Below are 25571 nucleotides of genomic sequence, written 5' to 3' on the forward strand. Positions count from 1 at the left end.
AAAAAGGTACACTTCTATGAACTTTTCTAGTTTTCAGTATTATCTAGTCTAAAAAATACCAAAAAACAATTTGGATGTAGTCGTGCACTTTTGCGTAACTCCTTATTTTAAAGTGTCTATGTTAAATATATCGGATGTTACTATTATTGATTACTAAAATAGTCAAAAAAATAACAGTAGCAGCTACACAAAATAATTACAAGGTATATAGCTAATAGGCTAGGTAATAGTCTGTATGTAGTTCATAAATGTCAGCGTACCCATAAATACTGCAACTTGGATAGGTTACTGTAAAATAAAGTGGGACCTGATTTAGTTTAAGGTCATATTATAATAATAACTACATTGTTTTTATTGTTAATGAGTGTACAGATAGATGTGCGAAAGCAGTGTTTTAAATTGTATTTTGAGACTCAGTGATATCCGCTATTTTATTTTCTGTTTTTACATAGATAATACAGAGATCATATCTTATAGATGTACTGCCCAGGATTAATCAAAGGAATATATATATATATATCTTTTTTTTCTTGAATTTTTTCCTTATATTCATATTTTATATATAAAATATCAATTACAATGTGTCCTCTAAATAGTGGACAGGCAAATTTACTTTAAAACAGATTATATAAAGCACTAATCTGATTATGATGTTTTCAACCTAAGCATAAATTACTGTTCTGTTCTACTAAAGTAATTTCAATTAAATTGTTAGGTTAAGTTAAGTTTTCTACAGTAAATACTATAATATATCAGCATGTATGACAAATTTGACTGACAAAACATCAATCTGCTAGCTAATCAAGTAATGCATCTTGGTTACTCTGACTTTAATGCTATAGAGTGTCTTTTGTCCATGACATGCAAAGCTTTCTGCATTGAGTTGTCAGTGGGGAATCTTAACAGTTGCTCCTCATTTATAACTTAAAGCGGTGAGTGTTGTGGCTTGGACATATTTTTCTTTTCCAGATTCCTGGTTTGTTCGTTGTGTGCCATGTCTGTACTTTTAGTATAGGCTCCATTTTTATGATTTAGTTTGACCTTTTAGCTGATGGATTTTTGGAGTGTTTTTTTTTTTTTTTTTGTCAATATGTGGCTTCCTTCACCTTATCTATATAAACGCAATAGTGTTTTCCCATCTGTTCTACATAGTATCCATGGATATTTTGTCACAAAATTTAAACCTTTTCAGATGGAGTTTTATAGACACTATGCTACATATATCCAGCTATGTCATATTTTTTAGAGCGGTGGGCAAAATGGAAACAGACGGCTTCCGTGATCCAGTCTTTGGTTTTAATAATAGTTGGTAGATTATAAATCACTGCGGTGGAACTCAGTGCATTATACTGCCAGACTGAATGTTGACACAAAAGCTACTTTACCTTCAAGAAAAGCCTATGAGGGAGGATTTGACTTGTCGTAGTGAAACCCATTGGTTTAATCTGGTCTTCAAGTGTACAGTACAGTTACTCAAGCATCAAGACTCCCGTCTTTAAAAAACCCTTCATAGACGTTGAAGGAATGCCCATTCAACCACATGTTCTAACTTTGTAAAACTGACGTAGCCCTCGTGAACCGTCCATTTTTTTTGTTGGAAGGACTTTATAAATCTCTGTGTTGCTTGTGTATATTATATCACAGGTTGTAAACTTCTCTCTGCTCTTTCTGCAGAGTTATAAATCTTTACATCTGAGGTGTCAAACACAAGAAGTTACTGTGCATTTCATCTTTTATTAGTAAATGCTGAATGTCGGCTGGATTAAAAAACTTGGCTTCTTGTTTAATAAACAGAATGTGAGGAGAAATATATGGCCTACCAGCAGTTTTAACACTTTGATTAATTGCTCTCTATTACCCGATCCTTTGTGTAAGTTTTCTGTCAGAGCTGGATGTTTAGGTCTTGGATATAAGCTCTGACAATGATCTGTGTATTTTCACTTGTCTTTAGTGATGGTGTGATACAAGCTCTAAGTCCGTGTCGCTCTGTTTGGGTTTGCGGTAGAGCAGCTGGCAGAGTTTATAGCTGTTCAATTGCATTATCCAGCTTCAGTGACATCAGAGATAAACTGGCATCATTATAAACTGGCAATTGAAGTGTTTTCGCAAGCTGTATTGTGAGACATTGCTGGAATGTTTTTTTTTTTTTTTATCTATGATGTTGTAAAAAATATCCTTCATGATACATGCCATGATTTTAAAGTGGTGGTATAATACCCTTTTCACAAGATGTAAAATAAATCTCTGATGTCCCCAGTGAAGTTTTAGCTCAAAATACCCCACAGATATTTTTATATAGCATGTTAAAGTTGTCACTTTTTGAGGGTGAGCATAAATGCCTCGTTTTGTGTCTGTTCCTTTAAATGCAAATGAGCTGCTGCTCCCGGCAAAGAGGGCGGAGCTTCAAGAGCTTGCACTCACACAGACATGCACTGAACATTTCAAAAACGTTTAGCCTTTTATGTTCAAACCAGATTCAGACAAATATGGAGAGACTCAAGAAGTTGACAACATTTCTGAATGGTTAGTTGATGAATTTATGTAGCTTTCTGTCATGATAATCTATAAATGAGTTCCCGGGAGCGTGGTTTATGTAAATATTGGGGTTAGTGATGTCACTAACCCTGGAGGAATGTTGTGTAGTTCCTACCAGCCGTTTGTTGTAGTCCTTAAAAAGCGATTTCTTTATAAGAAAATATCTCCCTTTGCTTTGAACTTTGAGCGTTGTAACTTTGCAGATGTTGTTTATGCTCAAACAGCAACATTACACACTAACTAAAGTTAAAAAAGTGAAATCATAATCAACCACCTCTTTAACTTTCTAAAAAATATTTGATTCATTTATATGTAAAAAATAAAAATATGAAGTGGCATCAGAGTAATATAGAATATCGTTATAGGTGGAAGGTCACTACTGTATGGCAATGGAAACATTTTCAACCTATTTCTTTTTTTTAAATGAAACATATTCAATTATATTTATCCATATAATATTGGAAAAATTATGTCTTGTTCATTTATTTATTCATTTCATGGTGTTTACATCATGGCATGCTCTAAACTTCCAAAAATTCTTGTTTTACTATTTTTCATCATCTAAAATGGATGCCCACATCTGGCAAAAATATCATATTTATTTTTGTCAGTACTTGGTTATCTTGATCTTTATATAGCTTGTGGCAGCATATTGCATTATGGATACATTAAGATAAGTCTTACCCACCTTTCTCTTCGTCGTTTTGGTCAATGGCCTGAAAAATGCTAATGGTAATATAAATCACAGGCCAAAAGGTCTGCAATGAATATAATAGGAAATGAGCTGCCACGATTATCTAAGAGATCAGACGTCTGCCAACACTTATCAAATAATTACTTTCCCTTGCCTGCCCAATGTAATGTGCCAGGATATGCTACATTTCACATTTTAGAGGGCATGATGAAACATGGCTTTTTAATTTTAGCTGTAAATGTGTCGGAAAGTAAAGCTCTAAAGCCTGTTTACGTTGTATTAAGGACTCAACTAACCCTCAATGCATAAAGACTGGCAAATTTCTTGCCGCCCACAGTTGGGCCTTTGTACCTGCCACACTCCCAGTGAGCTCATAAATACCTAACCTTTACTGCCTGTTCAGTCGGAGATTGATATTTGCTTTAAAAATGAAAATATATGTGCAAAGTATCAGTCATCTGGGAGATTTCTCTCTTTTCCTTCGCACAGTGCTGGTCTTGACAGCGTCAGGTTTCTATCTCTGAGGAGAGCTTTGTACATTCATAATTCGGTCTCGCTGTCAGTCTTGGAACATTTTTTTTTCCGCCTAAATAATGTGGCCTAGTAGTCAAAATCTGGCTCTGAAATTGCATTAGTCACTTGAGTGATGGAAGTGGATGTTACTAAGGTTAGCTTATTTTGAAAAACATATTTTAGGTGTTGCTGCTTATACTCATGCACCCACATACTCGTAGATGATTAAGCCATTTGTAAAGGATTTTTTTTTTGGCATTGGCTTCACTATGGGGTTTCAGTCTAATCGCGCTTTTATTGGATTTATGCATGTTTTTTAGTTGCTGGTCCTTAGCTGCATTGTACCTAGAGATCTGAAATGGTCGCTTTTTGGAAGTTTTCACATAGCGTGATGGACAGCTCAGCCCTGGCAAGAGTTCTGATGTTCACCCATGCTGTTTTTAGTGCAACAAAAAAAGGCCTAAAGGAATTAAATTGACACTTTGTGCCTTCTCTTGCCTCACCCTCACATCACAATATGGAACATCTCTTAAAATTCCAGTTCTTACATTTAATTTTTGATTAAACGTCTTAATTTAAATCCGACTGGGTTCCTTTAAATCAATGGTCTTGTATTTTTTATATGTGTTATTGCAGTTGATCTTAACATCAGCCATTTATGTCATCATCAGAGAGAAATGCAAAGATATTGACACCAGCTGCATGGAAATCGGGTCTTCTTAGAGCAGAGGCCTTCATGATGATCTGTAGAACCTGGAAATGTCGCCATTAGGCGTTTGTTTGTATATGCAGAAATTATTTTACACAAGTGTTTTGTCTGACCTGCACAGATTGTGGTTTTCTGACTTTGCTGAAATGATTGAATGCTCCTTGCACTGTTTGTGGCTCAAGTGGGAGAGGTGTCAGGTTATTTAAGTTCATGTGCAAATGTGTATTTGTGTGTTTATGTGTGTATGCGCTCACTGGGATTGTTAAAACTGTGCAATCCAGATCTCGGAACATTTCATTTTATGGGTTTTAGACACTGCACAATGTTAACGTAACTACTCCATTGCAGCATTCAGTTCATAGGCCAAATATTCATTTAAATATTTAAACATGCCTAAATCTTTTGCCATTTTCCGTCTAATTAAACCATTTTTGGGGGGCTTGCTCTTTAGGAGACCCAATAAGCTCTTGATTAATAAGTAGGCCTATGTTTTGATTTCTTTTGATTCTTTGTTGTTTGGTAATTATTGTAAGTTGCTAGATCCTGTAGGTAAGAAATGCTCAAGGCTGAGATGATTAGCCCTGTTGAAGTGATTTAGGTTTAACAAGCTGACTTCAGCCGCAGCAATGCTCCACATGCAAAATAAAAAGAATTGGAAAGATCCTATGCCTCTTGTTTTGTAAGTCCCACTCTTTACATAAATCTATATTCATTAAAGATTGTGTTTAAATAATATTATCTGTTGTCAGCAACTATTGAGCATTTGAAATTTGAGTTGTGTGGTAGTTTGTTTGATGCTGTTTAGTAATGAGGATACGTAAGGCCTTTCGCTTTTTACAGACCTTTACCAACATGCTGCAGTCAAACAAAGAGATTTTAAACTACTGTTTGTTTGTTTAGGCTGTTTTTTGTATGCTTGTCGCTGCCAGTGGGTCACAATTAAACACAAGTTACTGTTTGCGCTGTTGCTTCAGGACAAAAGCCAAAGGACCATTAAATGTCGGTAGGCTTTGTTAGAGACCAGCAGAGAAAATCTAAGGTGTTGAAATAAAGGATTGTAGCTCCATGGTGTACACCATATACATTCACTAAAAACAAAATAACTACTTAAGAGGTTATGAAATGCCTGTTTTAAATGACATTTTAAATGTTTTTAATTAAATTTATAGATAACCGTTGAATCGTCAATTGGTGAATGATGCAGTTATTTGGAATAAATATGCACTTAAATGTGTCACAATATTGCGTTACTTCCTATAAATGGTATCTAATTAGTTACTTTTTATGGAAAGTAATGTGTTACTCTTGCATTAAAGTTCTATTTTTGGCAGTAAAGAAAGAAAGAAATAAGGACAAGTAATTGTTGTTTATTAGTATGGTTGAATTGGATCATAAAAGGTCAGCAGCAAAGACATTGGTTAATAAAGTGAGGTTAAATACATAAAGTATATTTGTTTTATTTAATATATTTAATTATTGCAGGTTTGTGTAATATCCTGAGTATTCATTTTGAGGAATACTGAATCTGTTTTTGTGCCAGTGAAGTGAGTAAATGCCTGCTCACATTTAGTCCATCATGTTTACACAGCGCGCACAACTCCTCTGCGTTACTCCCGATTTCTCTCAACATGGGGACAGGAGAGGTGTCAGTCAATGAATGGCAAAACAAAGTAACTTGCATTACTTGTTTGAAAAAAGTGACATTTAAAAATAATGCGTTAATGTAATAGTTACTTGAAAAAGTAATCTGATTACGGAACTTGCGTTACTTGTAATGCGTTACCCCAACATTGTACAAAAACCTCACTCTAGTTGCCTTTATGTTTACATGAATGCAAATTATGTTGCACCATAAATATTCAATAAAATGGCATATAAATCAATTGAAAACAGAAAAAAAAAAAAAATCTTTAAGGGAGACTGTTAGCCCTATTGTTCCTCCATACTCCGCATCTCTTTTTCCTTTGGTTTAGTTGCTGTCTCTTTCCTTCTCTCTCATTCATTTAGCTCTCTTACTCTGTGGCAAAGCAGAAATGACTTACTTGACCACACCAACCATGGAATCTGAAATAAAAAGCTCCATTTCCCTAATGCTTTGTGATTGGAAGCCAAACAGGCCACAGAAGCCTATGATACCTCTGCCCAGCTATGTGCACATAGAGGAAACACTATGAAGCTTGTGCTGTCTAAACTGCTCTCAAAGACAGAGCCCATAGATCTGTGAATCACCCTGAGTCCGTCTACTGGTATCTTCAGCAACAAAGGCTGAAGGGATTGTCCATCACCTCTGACTATTATTGTGCCTTGTGTCATTTCCTCAACAATGACAAGCACTGACCGTAGTCTCCCACAAACTACTGTAGCCTACATGTATTTTTCATGTTTATGAAATACAGCACCGCTCATGTGGCTGCACTGTGTGTTTGCCTGTGGGAGAGAGGAATCCCATCAATGCTCACTTAGATGGAAATGTTATTCAGTAGGAATGTCTTCTCCGGTCCCAGTGGAAATAGTTGTTTGAACCTGCTCTTTTAGATTTCCACGTTAACAGTTATTTCATTTCCTTTTGGATGTTTTTTTTTTTAACCACAGATGCACTCTCTATATTTTGGGGCATTGACCAAAATAATGTTCAGCTATTGAGAGCCCTGATGTCTTGTTTCTCTGTGACATGGACATCATTCAGGCTATGTGCTATATGCAACTATATGCATATTGTTGGAAATATATATTATATCATTAGTAGTGATTTATTAGTTATTAATTTTAGTAGGCTCCAGCATCCCCGCAACTCTTCAAGCGGTTTAGAAAATGTATGATTTTTTTTTTTTAAATCTTTACATTAATTCCTTTTTTATTTTTTTATTTTTAATGGACGATGACAATATCTAGAGTGCAGGGTGGATAATGACCAAAGAAAATATAATCGCACTTAATAGCAAATTGGCAATCTAACAAATCTAGCAAAAACTAAATTAAAATAAAAATGTATTTTACATATTATATTTACATATTAAATCTCACTTACTAATGTTATAAACAAAATGGCATTATCCATTACTATTAAAAAAATAAATAAAAATTCACAGTGTTCATTGTTTATCTCAAAATGGTCCAAATATTGTCTGATTAATTGGCCTGACTGATGTATCAGCCTCTAACTACTGCAAACTCTTACTTCAACAAGTGAAGAAGGCAAAGCGGCTGGGTCAAAGACATGCTGAGAGAGGAAGCAGGAGTAAATGTGAGGACTTAATACACTCATTGCTTTAGATATACAGGCCACTTCACTACAAAAGAGATTTACTTGACTAGGAAACTGGCAGATGAGATATTCAACTAAACAGAGGAATAAGGTCAAGTGAAGGGGGCAGCGGTGAGTAAAGCAGAAGCTAGTAAAGAGTAGGCTTTCATTATTCCAATCGTTTTACACCCGTACAAATCAGTTCATGTTATTCGATTTAATCAAACATGTTTTTTTATGTTACACTTATGCAAACATTCTCACCTATTTTGCACAAAAATTCCATATTAAATAGACCTGAAGCCGTTGATTGAAATTGCTGATAGCTACGAACATCTATTTACATGCATGCTGCTCTGTTGTGTAATTAAATGTATAAAACTTCAGCAGCATCTGTGGCCTGGCATGAAATTTGGCTCCACTTTACAGGGTGAACGGGCCTATTACCGACATTTTGAGTTATTATTTCTGACATGCACCACTGGACTGCTGATTTCAAATGGGAGGCACATTTAGTTTGATTCATTACTGTTTTATAGCATGTCCAAACACTAAAGCTGGTAAGACAAGTCTATTGTTATTATTTGCCTTTCAAATTGCCAGTGGGAAAAAAGTATGAGAAATAAAAAATAAAAATTCTGCCTGGTAATTATAGATCTTTTGATTTCCAGTTTCTTCAACTGCAATTATGTATTGTAGTGAAATTGAACTTTTTTTTTTTTTAATATAGCACAAAAGCCATATAGACCAGATTTATGGCACTTTTTGTTTTTGTGTGTAGTAAGGGTATGACAATACACTTAGCTCACGAGACGATATACAATATTGGGTTCACGAGAACGAGACATATTCAATGACGAAATATATGACTGGAAAAAATAGACTTTTTTTCGACTGAAAGACACATGCAAAACAATGCAGGTGCATTTTGAAATGTTTTCTAGGGCTGTCACTAACGACTAATCTGGTAATCGAGTAGTTGGGCGATCATTTTGACTATTAATCGAGTTATCAGATAATAGCGGCAACAGCCTGGTGACTGTTGTTGTTACACTTTACAGCATGATCAAATACTTGTTTAAGTCTGGCAAAACAACATTTAATTCAAATGTCTACTTAATCTTTAATATTTGGCTACTTTACAATAGAAATGCCACAGCCATTTCTTGAACAAGAACATGTGGACATCAAAACATGCAAACTCAGAGCGAGGGTTTAAACTTTGTGTATTTAGAAACGTATATATGAATTCTCCTTTGCTGGCAGAGGTTTATAAATGATTTACGTTACAAATCTGATTAAATGGTGTATGTTGCGTACCAAAATGAATGTTATAAGCCAACCAAACTCCCAGCAAATGCAGAAATGCAGTGTTAACCAAGCTGATGAGACGCGATTCACACATGTAAATGATAACAGTGCAGCACTTTGCTATGAAACACTGAGTCGTGGCACTTCAAGTGTTTTCTAGAAGCTTTTGGATTGCTACTATATTTTGGGTAAACATACATATATAAGAGTAAGAGCATAAGAAGCAAGGAAGTTAGAATTTTTTTCTCTCGTCCTCCTATTGACTGAAAATAACTAGACAGCAGATCCCTCAGGTTTGTGGAGAAATGAAAACACTATGCTCCAGTAGTGTATATTACACTTGTAGCAGGTCACTGAATCTTTCACCAAGATTATGACATTAATCCATCCTCAGAAGGCAATAAAATACCCTCTCAATTTTTACTGCTGTTAACACTTAGTGTCTGAGTCTATTATTTTATTTCCCTAAAAAAATCTCTAACCACGAATATGCTTGTAGTTTCTCTTACTCTCCATTTTCTCTCCTCAAAGTGGAAGTTGCGTGCACAACTCGCAGTGTTTCTCATCTTGAAGGTGGTCTTGGACGGACCCCAAGATCGCCTGGATGCTTAGTAATATGAAAGCAATTAGCAGCGGTTTCATGGTGTGCTGAGATACGTGCAATAACAAAGTGACTGTGAGTCACTGGTGTCCAAGTTTGTGCTTGTAGTCAAATTTTACCGTCTTGGTGTAGGGAAACACCTGTATTTACCACTTGGGATGGATTGCATTTGATGTTTGAGGTCTTTTATTCAGCAAGGATGCATTAAATCATTCTTGTGTTACGCAACACGTTTGAGCTTCAGCAAGAACCAATGAGGTTCAATCTCGTGTGTTACGCAGCATGTTTGAGCTTCTGCAAGAACCAATGAGGTTCATTCTCGTGTTACGCAACACGTTTGAGCTACAGCAAGAACCAATGAGGTTAATTCTCATGTGTTACGCAGCACGTTTGAGCTACAGAAAGAACCAATGAAGTTCATTCTCATGTGTTACGCAGCATGTTTGAGCTTCCACAAGAACCAATGAGGTTCATTCTCGTGTTACACAGCACTAAACTGCTCAATTCATGGATTAGTTTTACAATCTCTTTATGAACTTTTTGAAGCGTTCAAAGTGTCAGGTGCATAACTGTCAATGGAGGGACAGAAAGCTCTCAGATTTCATCAAAAAGATCTTCCTTTGTGTTCTGAAGATGAACGAAAGTCTCACGGGTTTGGAACGACATGAGGGTGAGTAATTAATGACAGTATTTTCTTGAACTATCCCTTTAAGTTTAAATAATTTTATTATGTTAGAAGGAACTACAAAAATACATGAAACCAGCACAGTGTACTTGACTGATTGCCAAGGACAAACATAGAGTAGAGTGCTCATTAAACAAAAATATTTGACAACAGACAACTGTGATTGACCAATTACCATAAAGTATTCTAGAAATGCATCTTCCAAAAAGTCAAAACATTCTCTTCTGGTCTTCAAGCACCTCACACAGTCTGGAAAAAAATTTGGACAATATTCCCAGCTATAATGCCATAAGGGCTTTACACCGGCCACTGCTGTCCCACAAGTCCCTCCTAATTGATTGTCCATTTTCCTTTCCAGAGACCAGGCCAAAGGGGTTCTGTAAGCAAGTAAAAGTCTTTGGCTGTCTGCCAAAGCTTGTCCACTCAGCTTTAACATCTGCATTTGGATGTGTGTCCACAGGTCTGAATACTGTTTTCCGCATCACTCAACCCTCAGTCTCTGAGTGATACGAACATAAAGCATGATGCCGACAGTGCTTGGCATTTCTCAGCATGTGTGATGTTGTTTTTCAGTTTAGATTTACACCTATATTGAAGCATGTTCCAAAACTAACAGGACGTGATAACACCGAAACAGAGATTAAGATAACAAGGCTGAAATTTCTGGCAAGCACAGCTTGAGATGAGATATTTCTCAGAAGGTAAAGCCATTTTCACCTCTTCTTGAAGAAGCCAGGCCAAAAATAATCTATGTGAAGCATATTTCACAGCTCTTTTGAGCCTTGAAGAAAGCATGGAAAACTTGGAGAAAGCATAGAAAAAGTTTTGTTGGTTTTAAACTATCCGTTATCAGTTAGACTGAACTTGCTGCACATGTCTGGAGAAGAAAAATTGAGTTGAAGGGGGAAATGTATCATCTGAAGGTCTTTTTAAAGCATCTGTTAAGCTTTAAGCTTTGATGTTATAAGCAAAGCATAACTAATAGAGCATGACAAATGTGTTCTTATCAGCATACTGATAACTTCATCTCCATCTTTTAATCTTGGTGCATATTTTTTTAAAGGGTAAGAAATACGATGAAATACAGATGTAGACATCAATTGCAAACTTGGAATGGAAACCAAAATAACTGTTATAATGCTGTGGTCCTTTAATAGCAATAATCTTGATTAATCGGTGTTTGTTACATAAGTGGTTGGACATTAGTGACTACAGTACAGTATTTTACAAAATGGTACTCAAAAAATGCTGTGATCTTATTGGCTGATTAGAGTGCTTCTGTTTCTTTCTGGCTATGTTTCTTTTTTTATTTTTGGTATGTCTCTCTCGCACTCGGACAGCTTTTCCACATACACTTTTTCCTTCTTTGTCTACCTCTGGACAGGAAATATGCACCCATTTGAGAAGCTTTGGACTGTTCTTCCATCAAAGTAGAGATTTCAGAGGAGATTTTAAAGGGATACTTCACCCAAAAATTTAAATTCTGTCATTAATTGCCCTCATGTCGTTCCAAACCCATAAGACTTTTGTTCATCTTCAGAACACAAATGAAGATATTTTTTTATGAAATCTGAGAGCTTTTTGTCCCTCAGTTGACAGCTAAGCAACTACCACTTTGATGCTTCAAAAAGTTCATAAATCTATTGTAAAACTAATCCAAATGAATTGAGCTTAGTCCAATTTCTCTGAAGAGACACGATTGTTTTACATGATGAACAGATTTAGGCTACTTTAGGCTTTTATTCACATATAAACATTGATCAGCGAACATAAAGAGAAGCTCAACCGCACCTGCTTGACGTGCTATAACAAACCTCAAACGTGCTGCGTAACACAAGAATGAACCTCATTGGTTCTTGCTGAAGCTCAAACGTTCTCTGTATGCACTTTTTGAAGTGTCAAAGTAGAAGTTGCTTAGCTGTGTGTGGAGGGACAGAAAGCTCTCAGATTTCATCAAAAAGATCTTAATTTGTGTTCCGAAGATGAACGACATGAGGGTGAGTCATTTTTGGGTGAACTATTCTTTAAAGGTCTTTTTGTTTTGCCCCCAGTCTGTGGTTGGCAGGATTTTTCTTTTTCACACCAGCAGACCCAATTTTACTAATGTAAGTAATGAAAGTAATGAAATGGCCAGATGTTAGTACCACTCTGTTTGACTCCTGGTAGGTAGTTCAATAGGTTGAGAACTACCTACCTTTTACTGCTGTTAAATACATTTTCAATCACATAATAGGCCATTTAAACAGAACGCAAGTCGCAAGGCAGTCTCATGATCTAGAGATGTTCTTTTTTTGAAAAGGTTAGCTTTTAATATCCCTCTAACTCATGTTTACATAGAAAAGCAGCACAATAGAACAGAAACAATATCCTTTCTCACTCTCATGTTGTGCAGTCCCGTATTATTTTCTTTCTTCTGTGAAACCCAAAAGGAGAAATTTAGCGGAATGACTGAGTTGCTCTTTTCTAAGCATGGAAAGTAAATAGATGCAACTTTATACAGCTGGTATGTTATTCCAAAGCTTCTGGAAGAGTTTTGCTTGATAGTAGAAATTTAAGTTCTTTTTTACATTTTACTTTTTTGTTGTTCTTCGAAGTATAAATCACTTTCATTGCATTGCCATTAGGTTTTATGGAGAAAGATAATATGAAGATGGAACTAAGTGATGACAAAATGTACTTTTTCTTTTTTTTTGTAAAATTACAAATTTATTTTTGTGGGATTAAAGCAATTGTGAATAATAATAGGTTGTTGCAACTGTAAGTTGGTTAATATATAATGCAAAACATTTGGATTATGCAGTCACTTGAAAAACATAGAAGTCACTAGGCTACGAATTGGCCTATTTTTAGACTATCAGAAGCAGCGGGGCCATGCTTCATTAGAGAAGGTCTGACTGCTTGTTTCATCTCAGTCAGAGATTTGCTTCACACCTCACTGTACAAATATTTAAAAGGAATCCACATGCTTCTAGTACTAGATTGACATATTAAACGGCACGCTGTACTAACTGCAGCGTTATGAATCCCCTGGCTTCAGCCGTGGGATTCAATTATTCTACCGCTGCCATGTTTTCAAGGAAAGCAAACAGGGAGATCTGCAGAACATTGAAGGCAGCTGCAGCTCTCCAGTGAAAAAGGGCACAAAAGACCTGAGGGGGTGCTTCTGAAGGAAATGGAGGGAAAAAACAGGGTGATGGGGAACAAAACTACAGGAGGACGAGGAAGGGGAGGGGGTGAAGATGTTTTATTAATGGTCATACTTTAGAAAGGTAATAGAAATTATAAATTGCAGCAGTCCGTTGAAATGGAACCCTCCGCTTCAGGGTTGTACATTGCAAAACCCTCTGGGTGCACTGCCTCGAAAGAGTATACTACTTCAAGACAAGTAGCCGCAACTAGAAATTTGTGTTTCCTGCGTAGACAGGAAGTTATAAAAAGGAGAAAGGACTAGACATAAACTCTGATTCTTTGTTGAAAGCAAGAAATCAATAAAGAGGCAGGAGGGATGAGGCTGTCCTGCCCACCCTTGATCAGCCAGTGGTAAGTTTTGAAAAGAGGCTCCCCGTTTTTTTTCTTTCTCTAACATGAGAATAACTCTGAACTTTGCCGTGCTACTTGATTGGCATGACGTGAATCTGTAGACCGTTTAAGGAAGGGTTTTTACGAGGGGGTGCTCTTCAAAGGATTCGTTCCCCCCATGTTGGTGGGACTTGAAGCCAAAGGCCCCCAGAGACAGCAGGGTGTCTGAAACCTCAAGGGAATAAAGGGAAATACTATAGGCCTTTTCTGACACCTGTCTGTCTCTTTGCGTACCTTAACTGTCATAAACGGCTGATTTACATGTTTTTCGAGCTTATAAGTTGTCAGCGGGTTGGCTTCGAGCTTTCTACATTGTGGAAACACCATCTGTGTTTCCGCTTTAGCCGGGTAGACCCTTAAGTGTCGTTTTTTAGCAGATGAGGGATTTTTTCCCCCACTTTTGCTTTCTTGTTTTCCCATCCGTGAAATTAAGAGAAATCACTCACAAACAGAGCTTCAGACGAGAGATGGATTTGTCTGCTTTCAAGCTCAAGCTAAAAGTAAGCTGAGTATGAAGCAAAGTTGGTCAAGAAAAATATGAATGTTGGCTTCACAAAAGCTTGTTTGAAAGTCTCTTACTTTGATTTCAGATTCAAATTCCATTGGAGTGTGACCAATTCAATTCAGTTTCACACTTATGATTTGAAAGGGATTTTCAATTTACTGAATTTTGCCCAAACCTGGTTCTCAAAGGTATTTTGCATATGCAATGTCACATTTAGTCTAGACAGTTTATTGGACACTACTGTTTTTTGTAATACTGTTAATACTTTTATTCAGCTAGGATGCATTAAACTGATCAAATGTCACAGTAACGACATTTACAATGTAACAAAAGATTTCCATTTAAAATGCTTTTGAACTTTGTGAGAGAAAAAAAATGATCGCAGTTTCCACAAAAATATTTAGCAACAACTGTTTTTGACTGTGATGATAATAATAAGAAATGTTTCTTTGGTTTAGTACCCAAGAAACATTTCTTGTTATCAGCATGAATGATTTCTGAAGGATCATGTGACACTGAAGACTGGAGTAATGATGCTAAAAATTCAATTGCCATCGCAGGAATAAATTGCTTTTTAAAATATATTAAAATACAAAACAGTTATTTTAAATCTGAATAATATTTCACAATATTGCTGTTTTTACTGTATTTTAGATCAAATAAATAAGATACTTTTTTGTCAAAAACATTAAAGAAAAATCTTACAGACCCCAAACTTTTGAATGTTATTGTATGTTTGTCCTTATACAAATAGTTGAGTTTCCATTAGAATGCAGTACGCCACAAGAAATATGTCATGGAGGAATGGACACACTGATAGGATCACTTGCCAGTCCTGGTCTTGTCTCCTGATTAGCGGAAAGAACTTGTCCCTGCAGTAGTGTGAGAGATAGGGGAGACTGCACTGACACTTAGCACACTTGACAAATGTAGTCCATAACATGCATTACAAGTGCTCACGCAACCCTCAGCTCATCTGGCAGACGAGAGAAGATAGAAACAACCCTTCCAAAATAGAAACAAAAGTTATTTTAACTTTTTGGATTAGAATAGATGAACTGTGTAGAGGGAATTATGACTAGTATTTGGAAGCAAGACAAGAAAAATTACATTATTTTGTACTGGGTTACTCTGTTTTGTTTTGTTTTTTACATTAGACATTTGACATTTTATACTACTGAGCAATTATATATCCTATATCGCCTGATTAAATATCAAGTATCGAAACATGGCAATGAATAATAAATTACTATACTGGCTGATAACTGATATTTTCATGATATATTGTGAATCTCTTGACAAGAGTATGGTTGAACTTGGTGGGTTTGGAGGGAATAGGTGAATGAGAGAGAAATGATCATTACTCATAGTCCTGGCATGTTGACCATGTCATCAGAATGTAGGTAACATTGGACTAAGAAAACAGAATGGAAAGACTTACCAGATCCTAGCAAACACAACCCAGACTCAAACATCTGCAGCACTGACCGTGTGTGTGTGTGTGTGTGTGTGTGTGTGTGTGTGTGTGTGTGTGTGTGTGTGTGTGTGTGTGTGTGTGTGTGTGTGTGTGTGTGTGTGTGTGTGTGTGTGTGTGTGTGTGAGTGTGTGTATGTATGTGTGTATATGTGTGCACATTCAATTGCCTTTGTGTGTGGCCACATGCATGTGTGTGTGTGTGTGTGTGCTTGAGTGAGAGACAACAGTGGTTCGTTGTCATTCATCTGTCATTACCACATCAACAGGTTTTCACTCGAAAAACAGAAGCCTTGAAATTACTTTAACGGCATATGTATTTTTGTTAGGGCTTGTTTGCGTGCATTAATACATGCATTTATACATTAGCACACTTCTACCAATATCCTTGATAATCTACCAATAGCCTTGTCAATGGATATCCATCCATCCATCTATCGACTGAGTAAAATATTACCAATTTGATCATTATTAAGCTTTTTTAAACCCCTTTTTAAACTTTAAACTATAGCTGCATTTAAATTTTGAGCAGACATCAACACAACATGCTTGAATGCATTTAGCTTGAATGGTGAAAAAGTGCTACTGTGTCATGTGGATGCCTAGAAATATTATGTGTGAACCTGGATTGGGAGGATTTTTAGACCAACCTATCTCTGTGTTGGTTTCAGGTTTGTTCTGTTTAAATTACTTTTCCATTGCAGGTTCTTAAGCCAAGAATATCCTCTGTTTATGATCCTTGGGAGGCTGGGTTTAAAAATTAAGTTGGCTGGCATTTTCCTGATGAAAATGACCTTTTTATGTAAACTATGAACTCATAAGACCGAACAAAGCCTTGTGTTTAAGCCACATACACACAGTGCTCAATTTATTAAGCAGTGAACTTGGCCAAACGCTATAATACAACGACTCTCTAAACCCCTCATTCTCAGAATCGGTTTAAGTGATTTTGTGGTCAAAAAGCCACTTTTCTCCACCATGCAGAGTAATATTGATATATTGTTGTTCCTTCTTTGGTAAATTGGAGTTAAAATGTATCTTCTGTCTCATGTAACATGGGCTTCTCATGCAGTCACAGTCTGTATCCCGCCTCAGTAAATCACGCCTGACTTGTGGCGTTCGGGTTCTCCTGGTTCACTCCGGCAAAGTCTGTACCCGCACATCCTGCAGGTCAACCTTCAGCTCACATTGTAAATTCAGCTCGCCTCCTTCAAGAATAAAGCTCTGTGAAGCCTGGAGACATTTAGCTTGGCCATGAATACCGGTTTGCCGAGCACCGGAGAAGAAAGTCTGTGTTAAAAACAGAGGGGATAAATGTAACTGTAGACATGTGTTGAGCCGAGACACTTGAGACAGAGGTGAGAAAAAGTGCATAACGCATGACTGAGTAACATACAGTATATCTATACAGTTTTTTTTTTTTTACTGTTTTTATTTGCTACAAATATCTCTGTCATATGTGCACTTTATCCAGGCTTTATTTGATTTTATTGGATCAGGTTTTGCATACAAAGTGTGTTCCTCTCGTGCTTGGACTATCTGTGCCTCAGTTTGAACTCTGCGGACCATTTTACTGGAGTAGGCTTGAGAAAAGAGAATGTTAACACTACTTACTATATGTTTGTGTATGTTTATTGTATCAAATTTGAGTTAAAATGACTAATGACTGAGCTGAGCTGCTCTTTTCAAGTATAGGTGTTGTAGATACCAAGAAAATTGTTACTCAAGTTTTTTTACAAACTTTTTTACACCTTTTTTTTGTTTGTTCATCATAGGTCAAAGAGCGTGGGTCAAAGGGCAATGTGGGCAACCTGCGGACCTACATAATGTATTCAGTGGTCAATAAGTAGTTTCTTCATTGAATTAAGTACATACAGGAATTCAGATGCAGGTTATGAACGTCCCTGTACTCCAGGGATGACATTTCTGGAAAAAAAATGCTCAGATGTTAGCTCAATCTAACAAAACCTTATTTTAGGAATGCCCTCAAATGCTAAGTGAGTAAATGTTTTTCTTAAAGCTGTGAAAGTGCAAAAAAGGGTAGAATCAGTATTTAAAAGTAAATATAAAGTCCTTATTTAATGTGTATGCATGTGTGACTGTTTCCGTGTTGCAGTGGGTAAAGAAGAGTGCTATTGTATCATTAATCAGTTTTTGTTTTAGAAAGAAATATCTCAAATGAGATCTCAGTTGTTTCATTTCTCAGTAGTTTTTCCAAAATACCAACGAGAGTAAATGGAGATCAAAAGGAAATTTATCATGTCTAGTCTATAGTATCTAAAAGTATAATTCAACTAAATTTCAACTCGATCTGCAATCAAAAATCAAAAAAGAGATTTCAAAATGAAATCAAACAATACAATATTATTGCACTTAATTATCCATATTAATTTTATAGCTTTGTTATACTCCGTATATATTCACAGCACTTCTCCCAAGGAACTTTATCCGGAAAATGTTATACCTGATTAACTCCATTAAGACTCCTGAGATCATCAGCAACATCAGAGCATTACCGTTTCCCTCTATACAGTTTTCCTCATCTGCACCTCTAGCCGTCACTGCACATCTAAACAGATTTTCAAAGTATCAGCTCTTATTTTCCATAAGTCTTGAGCCCCTTTGAAAAATATTTAGCTTTCCTGTCAACAATGGACTTTGAAGGAGTCCGAGAAAAGGGCCTGCTGGAGTGGTCGGCATTGTCAGCAAAGAGGCAGATTTAGTTTCTGTTAGCACTGTCTAATTGTCTGCATACCCCTTTCCCGGATTCCTCTGAGGACGGCCCAAGCACCATTGTCTACGGATGCCTTTTGAATCTACTGATTTGAAACTAACGGAGCACATGAATGGAGGTTCTTGTTGTGTGTATGAGTATGTAATGAGGAAAAAAACATGAGAGTTGACAGAAAATTGAGTGGGTGTCAGAACGTTATTTATACTGTATAGATGTGTGTGTAGACACATTCTTTTTACATTGAACAAAATCTTGTGAGACTAAATTCATTTGTACAGTCTCCAGGGCTGCTTTGTCTTCGCTCTGGCCTGCTCGGCGGCACCCTACCTGGGCTTGCCTGGTTACGTGGCCCCCCTCCTGTGGATGTCGATCTTGGAGCTTGAAGCGAGACAAAAGAAGTCTTTGGTTGGGTAACTGGTGGGCAGGCTGGAGGTGGTGCCAGCTGTCTGTCAAAAGCCAGCGTGATGAATGCAGGTGGTGCCGATTCATAGATCAGACGTTGGAGGGGGGTTGAAGGAGGACAGGAATAATGATTGTTATCGCTGGCCCTCATCTCCACCTTGTGTGTGATCTACTCATGGCTGGTTATGTTTACTGAGAACCATGGCAGAGGGTGAACAAAGCTTAACATATGTTGGAAAGACCCATCTTGTCTGATTCTTTCTCAGTATCCATATCTTGCTCCTTGCTTTCTCAATTCTCTTTTGTCTGTTTAATTGGAGACCATCCTTTTTCTTCTAGAACCTTTAAAGGAGGAATTCCCAAACTTTTTTGACCTAAATAGTTTGAAGTATCCCCGGAGATTTTAACACGTTTGCTGATTCACGGTGATGTTGGTTAATGGTCCCATGACATGCAGGTGAACAAAATATTGAATGTTTTCGTTTTTAAATTATTAATTTTTTAATAATGTAATTAATTAGCTTTTCATCAACTCATAAACCCCAGTTTGGGAAACCCTGCCTTAAAGGATAAGTTATTATTTACCCACCCTCATGATTTTCAAAACCGTATAACTTTTTGTCTTCCATGAGACACAAAAGGAAACATTGTGGTTGCTTTTTTCCATGCAATTACATTGAATGAGGATTGAAGCTCTCAACCTTGAAAAAGGGAAGCAAAACCATTGTAAAAGTATCATAAAAGTAGTCCAAACTTTTGTGCATCTTGTTGTTATTTACTGAAAATCTCTCTATAACTTTCAAATCTTTTTAATAAATTAGTTGACTTCATAACAACAACTAATTTGGTTTTCGATTTCTACTCATTAATTCCAATGAAGATTTTCAGTGAACAATGGCTTTCACTAAAAGCTATCACATGATGTCTGAAGAAGTGGAATGGACTACCTTTATGATACTTTTCATTCATTTCGAAGCTTTAGTCCCCATTCATTGTAAATGCATGGAAAAGATCGACAAGCACAATTGTCAGAATTTCATATTTTGTGTTTCATGGGACGGGAGAAAGAACGTCTCACAGGATTGGAACAACAAGACATAATACATAATTACAGAATTAGAATTCGTTTTTTGGGTGAACTATCCTTTTAAACTCTACCTCATCCACTTGCAACGGAGTATTATATCAAGAGCTCTGACATTTCCCGACCCATCTCGGCCAGGATAAACAGAACCGCTGTGAACGGTTCTTCTCAGTGGGTGAGCTCCACGGGTTTGGATTGTTAATATGAGCTGGAATTCACTGTAGTCCATCAGATCCCAGCGTTCTCTGAACGTTTCCTCTACTCAGGTGTACGGATGAATAGAGGCCACAGCGTCATTTGTGTTTATTCAGAATCTCATAAGTTTCTTGTCATTCAAAAAGAAGGCTAGCAGAAAGGGCTGCTATAGAAATAGCAGTTGGGTACATTTTCTTGCACTGGGTTCAGCGATACAACCAGTGTTATTCATCACTGACCTCCAATCATACACAAGAGCATGCGCCTGCTGGCAGCTGTTGAGAGGAGATGGATGCGGTATGTTATTGATGGTGACGTTGGAGCTTTTCTTGCAGACGGAACCCCCTGCTTGTGTCCATGTGTTTGCCCACTTCAGAGACACACCTTTGGGACCCAGACATGTGCCTGGATCTTTTAGGGTAACACCCAAAAGCTTTTCTTTTACTATACAAGCCACCGTGGCTAATGTTAACCTTCACCATGGGTAATAACATCATGCATAGTGTTTTAAGGCTTTTAATAGAGACTCAGAAGCAGAAAGGGGTGATTTGGATTACTGGAGAGTGAAGCATTGAGAACTGAATCCAGGTTAACATCTGCTTTCTAGAAAATTATTATTTATTCATTAGTAAACCCCAGACATTTTACGGGACTGTCATTCGTTTGTTTAGTCTAAACCGTAATGGGGGCAGCTCCAAATAGGGTGACCAGACGTCCCGAAAAATTCGGGACAGTCCTGAAATCTAAGCTGTTGACCCGAATCCGGCCCTAATTGTCCCGAAAATTATACTAGCAAAATCTTGAGTAGTTATTGTCTGATAAAACATTAAAAACTGTCCGTGGAGGTTGAGTCGTCCTGCAGCCAGCCCCCGCCGGCTGCTCATTGGCTGCAGCATCTTGTTTTCTTTTTTTTTTTAAGTTCTACAAAGATACCGTAGGCGCGAATTTAGATATGCATTGATAAGCGAGCGCAAGTTGCAGCAGCCGTGAGGACAGTGAATGTGCAGCCAGTCGTAAAGGAGTGATTGATTGGTCGCGGCACTGTGTGCAAAAAAATACTTCGGCCTAATGTCTGATGTCGGGTTACACAAAGCAAATCATCTACACAATTATGTAGTTTTCTTATTTAATGACCGACAATTTAGTTATAATAATAGTTTTGGCATAAGGCTTATTAGCATTAGGCTATAGCCTGAAAGGTCTGATTTACGCACTGTTACAACAGTCATTGTTTTTTTTGTTTTGTTTTTCACAATGAGTTCATGATAATGTTGTTTTTTTGTGGCAGACTAAAGACTAATGACAGACTGTTGATCTTTGAATAAAAATATGTTAGGTTCAGGTTTCAAATTCATTATTTTTTATTATAGGCTAGTCTAATATCATAGGCTTACTCCGAATTCAGTCAAAAATGTAGGGATGCGATTTGGTCAATACCAAAAAGCTAATTAATGTTTTTATTGTTATAAATAAATATTGTTTTATTGTTATAAGTAATAAAGATATTGTACATACTATTTTGTCTAAAAAATAGAAAAAATATAGTATAGTATAGGTAAAAAAATACCAAAAACAGATGTTTAATTTCTTTTAATTATAAATATTATATTGTATTATGCACTATTTTGCTTGTTTTTTTGTAATGTGTTGTAGTGCTCTGAGTATTAGAAAGGCATTTCAAATAAAATGTGTTATTATTATTTAATTTTTTTTAAATCATAGTTATAACCAGTGGATTTTAATGATAAATTTGGTATTATACAGGAGATTTAGTGTGTATGGTCTCAAACTGAGTTAGATAAACATTTTAGTTTATTGGAATACATAATCCACATACTACTGCTATAAATATTTATTGATAAAGCTTGTTGATAAATTATTTTAATATTGTATGTGTGTTTCAACTAAGCCTAAATATTTATTGATAAAGCTTGTTGATAAATTATTTTAATATTGTATGTGTGTTTCAACTAAGCCTAAGGCAAAGTTTTAACTGGTCTTGAATGAGCAGAAACAAGATCCTATACAGTTAAATATTCAACATCGCCTGCTAAATATCCAGTATTGACTGATCAGTAATATCACAATATATCGTGCATCTCCAGTAAAATGTCTTCATCTTGGGAAGTCGTTAAACCTGGAAACTGTCAATGTGGAAGTGTTAATCCCAAATTAATCCCTCAGATGGATTTGGAATGCTATTTAAGTGACTAAATAGATGAAAAAATCATGTGTGTTAGGAGTATTAGAATAAATCCAAGACCAGCTAGCACAGCACTGTTTTCACTCTCTCGCAAACACAAAGCTGTTGAGCGATTCTGTGCCATGTGAGAGACATTTCAGATGTTTATGTAAGCAGTGAACAGGCCCAGCTGCTCACATCTGGATCTGTGGTGATGCTCAGTTAGGAAGAGAGAAGAAAAAGCTCTGTTCTTTTGCACATCTTAAGCGGTATACTCCCACAATAAACAGATCAATTGAAGATAATAGCTCTTATACCTACAGAGTATTCACGCATGTCAGAGGTTCTTCCTCGAGGACTGTGGTTCTCTGGCACTATACGTGGCTGTGCACACAAGAGAGATTCTCCAACAAAACAAAGGAACTAAACATGTTCTTTTTTCTAGTGTGTGGCCTTAAAACCACTAACCCCTTATGTACTGTATCCATTTTTTTACAAATCTATCCTCTATACCAAAAGTGGATCTACTTATCCAGTGCCCTTCTTCTTCCTCCCATGGTGCCACAGAATTTCCAGCTAGTGACACACTGCCAAGGCAACCGCAGAGGACCATGTACACTCTAATGTCTTTCAGGCTCAGTAACATGATGCACCATCTACAACTAAACAAAAAAGCCCTTCAGAAACGGAGGGGATCACCTCTAGCTCTAGCTGTATTGTTTTGGATGGATGAGATAGTGCCAAAAGCAAACATTGATTCTCACTACTCCCCTCCTGAGATTTCTAAAATCTGATTTCAGTATCCGAACTATTTACATTTTACTTGGCTTGACGCAATATGTTTCAGCTCTGCAACTGGCATATTGTATGGTTTGTCAGCTAGGGGATGATGACATTGGCATTGTCTCAGAAAGGACAACAACTCTTTTGACCTCTTGAATTGCATGTATTTTAAAAAAGTATGTTCTTGATTATTGAGGACAGCGTGTAATGTAAGCAATGATTTTCATTCACATGCCTTCCAGTTATCTCCAGGTCTTCCTAGAATATTGTGGCAAAAGTCAGAGTGGCACGGTTTCAAAAAGCGCTTATGGTCTGATTGTCAGGACATGTGAGGAGCCACAGGATACATGTGGGCAACACATGAGGAAGTGATGCGATGGTTCTGTGAAATCAGCTCATATTAAATGACCGGGCGGCTTCGATCCTCTGAAACTTTTACGGCTCTGTATTAACAGTTCAAGCTGCTTGAGATTGTTTTTCAAAACAAGGATAATTGCCATCGCTGCTTAATCGAATGCAGGCTGAAACTGTAGGAGTGCACCTACTCTACTCTATGTGAGTGTGCGGCAGTAAGAGTAAAGCACAACCAGAGCACTCTGAAACACAACGTAAGACACCATGAACCATTTCCCACCAGCATTACAATTAAAAGCAGAGCTCATCAGTGGACTCATCATGGTGAACTATTTTGCTGACTGAACAAATGTGTTTTTTATCTTTGCTGGATGTCAGGACACATGTGTTTTGCCATGTTTAACAAGTTGTTTTAAAAGTGTTTTTGGAAACGAAAACGGTCACTCTGTAAAAAGAAAAAATAAACACTGCAATTTTTTTTTTAATAATTTTTCCAAAAAAAACAAAAAAACTTATTTGTGTGGTTTTCCAGTAAAGAAATAAAATAAATAAATAATGAAAAAAAGTTCAAAGATACATTATTATTATTATTATTATTATTATTAAACCCGTTGAACATTTTTGTTCATGATTAAATCTATTAAAATCAGTGAGGTTTATGATTATGGTCATGACAAAAACAGCTTTTATTGAAACCAATGCTAGAAATCAACAGGATCTGAAAAGTGGGGACTTATGATGGAACAGGGCAGCGAAAGACCGCCTTTGTCATTGTCATTTTAAATATACCTTTTCTCATATATGTTTTTTCTTGAATGTCAGAAGCCTCATTGTATTTTCTCACTTACTGATTTATCCATTTATATGGAAAAAAGCTACCAAATTGCAAGTATTTTAGTGTTGATATGGTCTGAAAGTATGTCTGGTCTGAGCTTATTGAGATTATCCATGGAAAGAAATGGTTGGTTCAACTTGCTATTAATGAAGAATAACTATTATCTGTCAATTTCAAGGCTTTTCCTGCATGTTATTTTAAGGAAAAACTAATGTCTGGACCAGATACACAGCAAACTGCTTAACAGCTTGAAATAAGTGTTGAGAGGAAACAGATGCCTGGCTTCAGCATGAAACAGAATAGAAAAGGCATGCTATTGTCAGTATTAAGTCCTTGGGTGAGTAAGTCGTGTGTATTGAGTGTGTAGTTTTGCAGTTGCTTATAGGGAATTAGTCCCTATTGAAGTTCAAATTCTCCAGAAGACTATTTTACCAAATGGATTTAGCTATCCATGGCTGCCCAACCCTTCATAGTAGGGCTTGCACAGCTATTTTCACTAGTCAGCTAGTCATGCATAAAAATTGTTGACTAGTTGGTAAGTCAGGGTTGACCACTGGGAATCACAAGTTATACCCACCTTTTCCAGCCAGCTCATGCAGCTGAAATGTTAAAACCTTGGACCTTGGAAATCTCTATTGCACTACATTCTGCTTTTGTTGTCATGAATGGTTCAAAATGTCCCAATATCTTATAGTTTATGTCAGCCTTTAGCCATGCAAGGCTCATTTGGTTCATGGATGTCAGTGGTTCGCAAGAATTTTGGATTGTATGTGAACACTCAAATAAATTCAGACAGTTATAGAAGTCTTTGTGAACACAACATCCTCCAGTTTGGCTGTTAACATTGATGTAATTCCAAATATATTTTGCTATTGCAGGATACCATACTAAATGATATTACACAAATACACTGGGTGCAGGTTGTGGACTGCTGTACCATATAGAACCACCATACTATAGCCATTAGTGTAAAACCAGTTTGTATCTGACTTGAGAAGAAAAGCTGCACAATATGCAGTAAAAAAGCATAACTTGAATGTTTTTACCCAATGATCACATTTTGTTTTTGTTTCAAATTTATCTCTGTTTCTGAGGTTTATGCTTTTTACAGACAAATTCAACATATTCTTAAAAGATAATATTAATAGTCTTA

General features: G+C 36.6%; 1 protein-coding gene across 1 annotated transcript in view; it reads left to right on the forward strand.

Moving 5' to 3' along the window:
* ror1 (receptor tyrosine kinase-like orphan receptor 1) overlaps positions 1-25571 on the forward strand; it is a 104265-nt gene that overhangs the window by 885 nt on the left and 77809 nt on the right. The gene's annotated exons all lie outside the window — the stretch shown is intronic.

This window comes from Scardinius erythrophthalmus (genome assembly GCF_964197995.2).
Source record: "Scardinius erythrophthalmus genome assembly, chromosome: 12".
NCBI lineage: Eukaryota > Metazoa > Chordata > Actinopteri > Cypriniformes > Leuciscidae > Scardinius > Scardinius erythrophthalmus.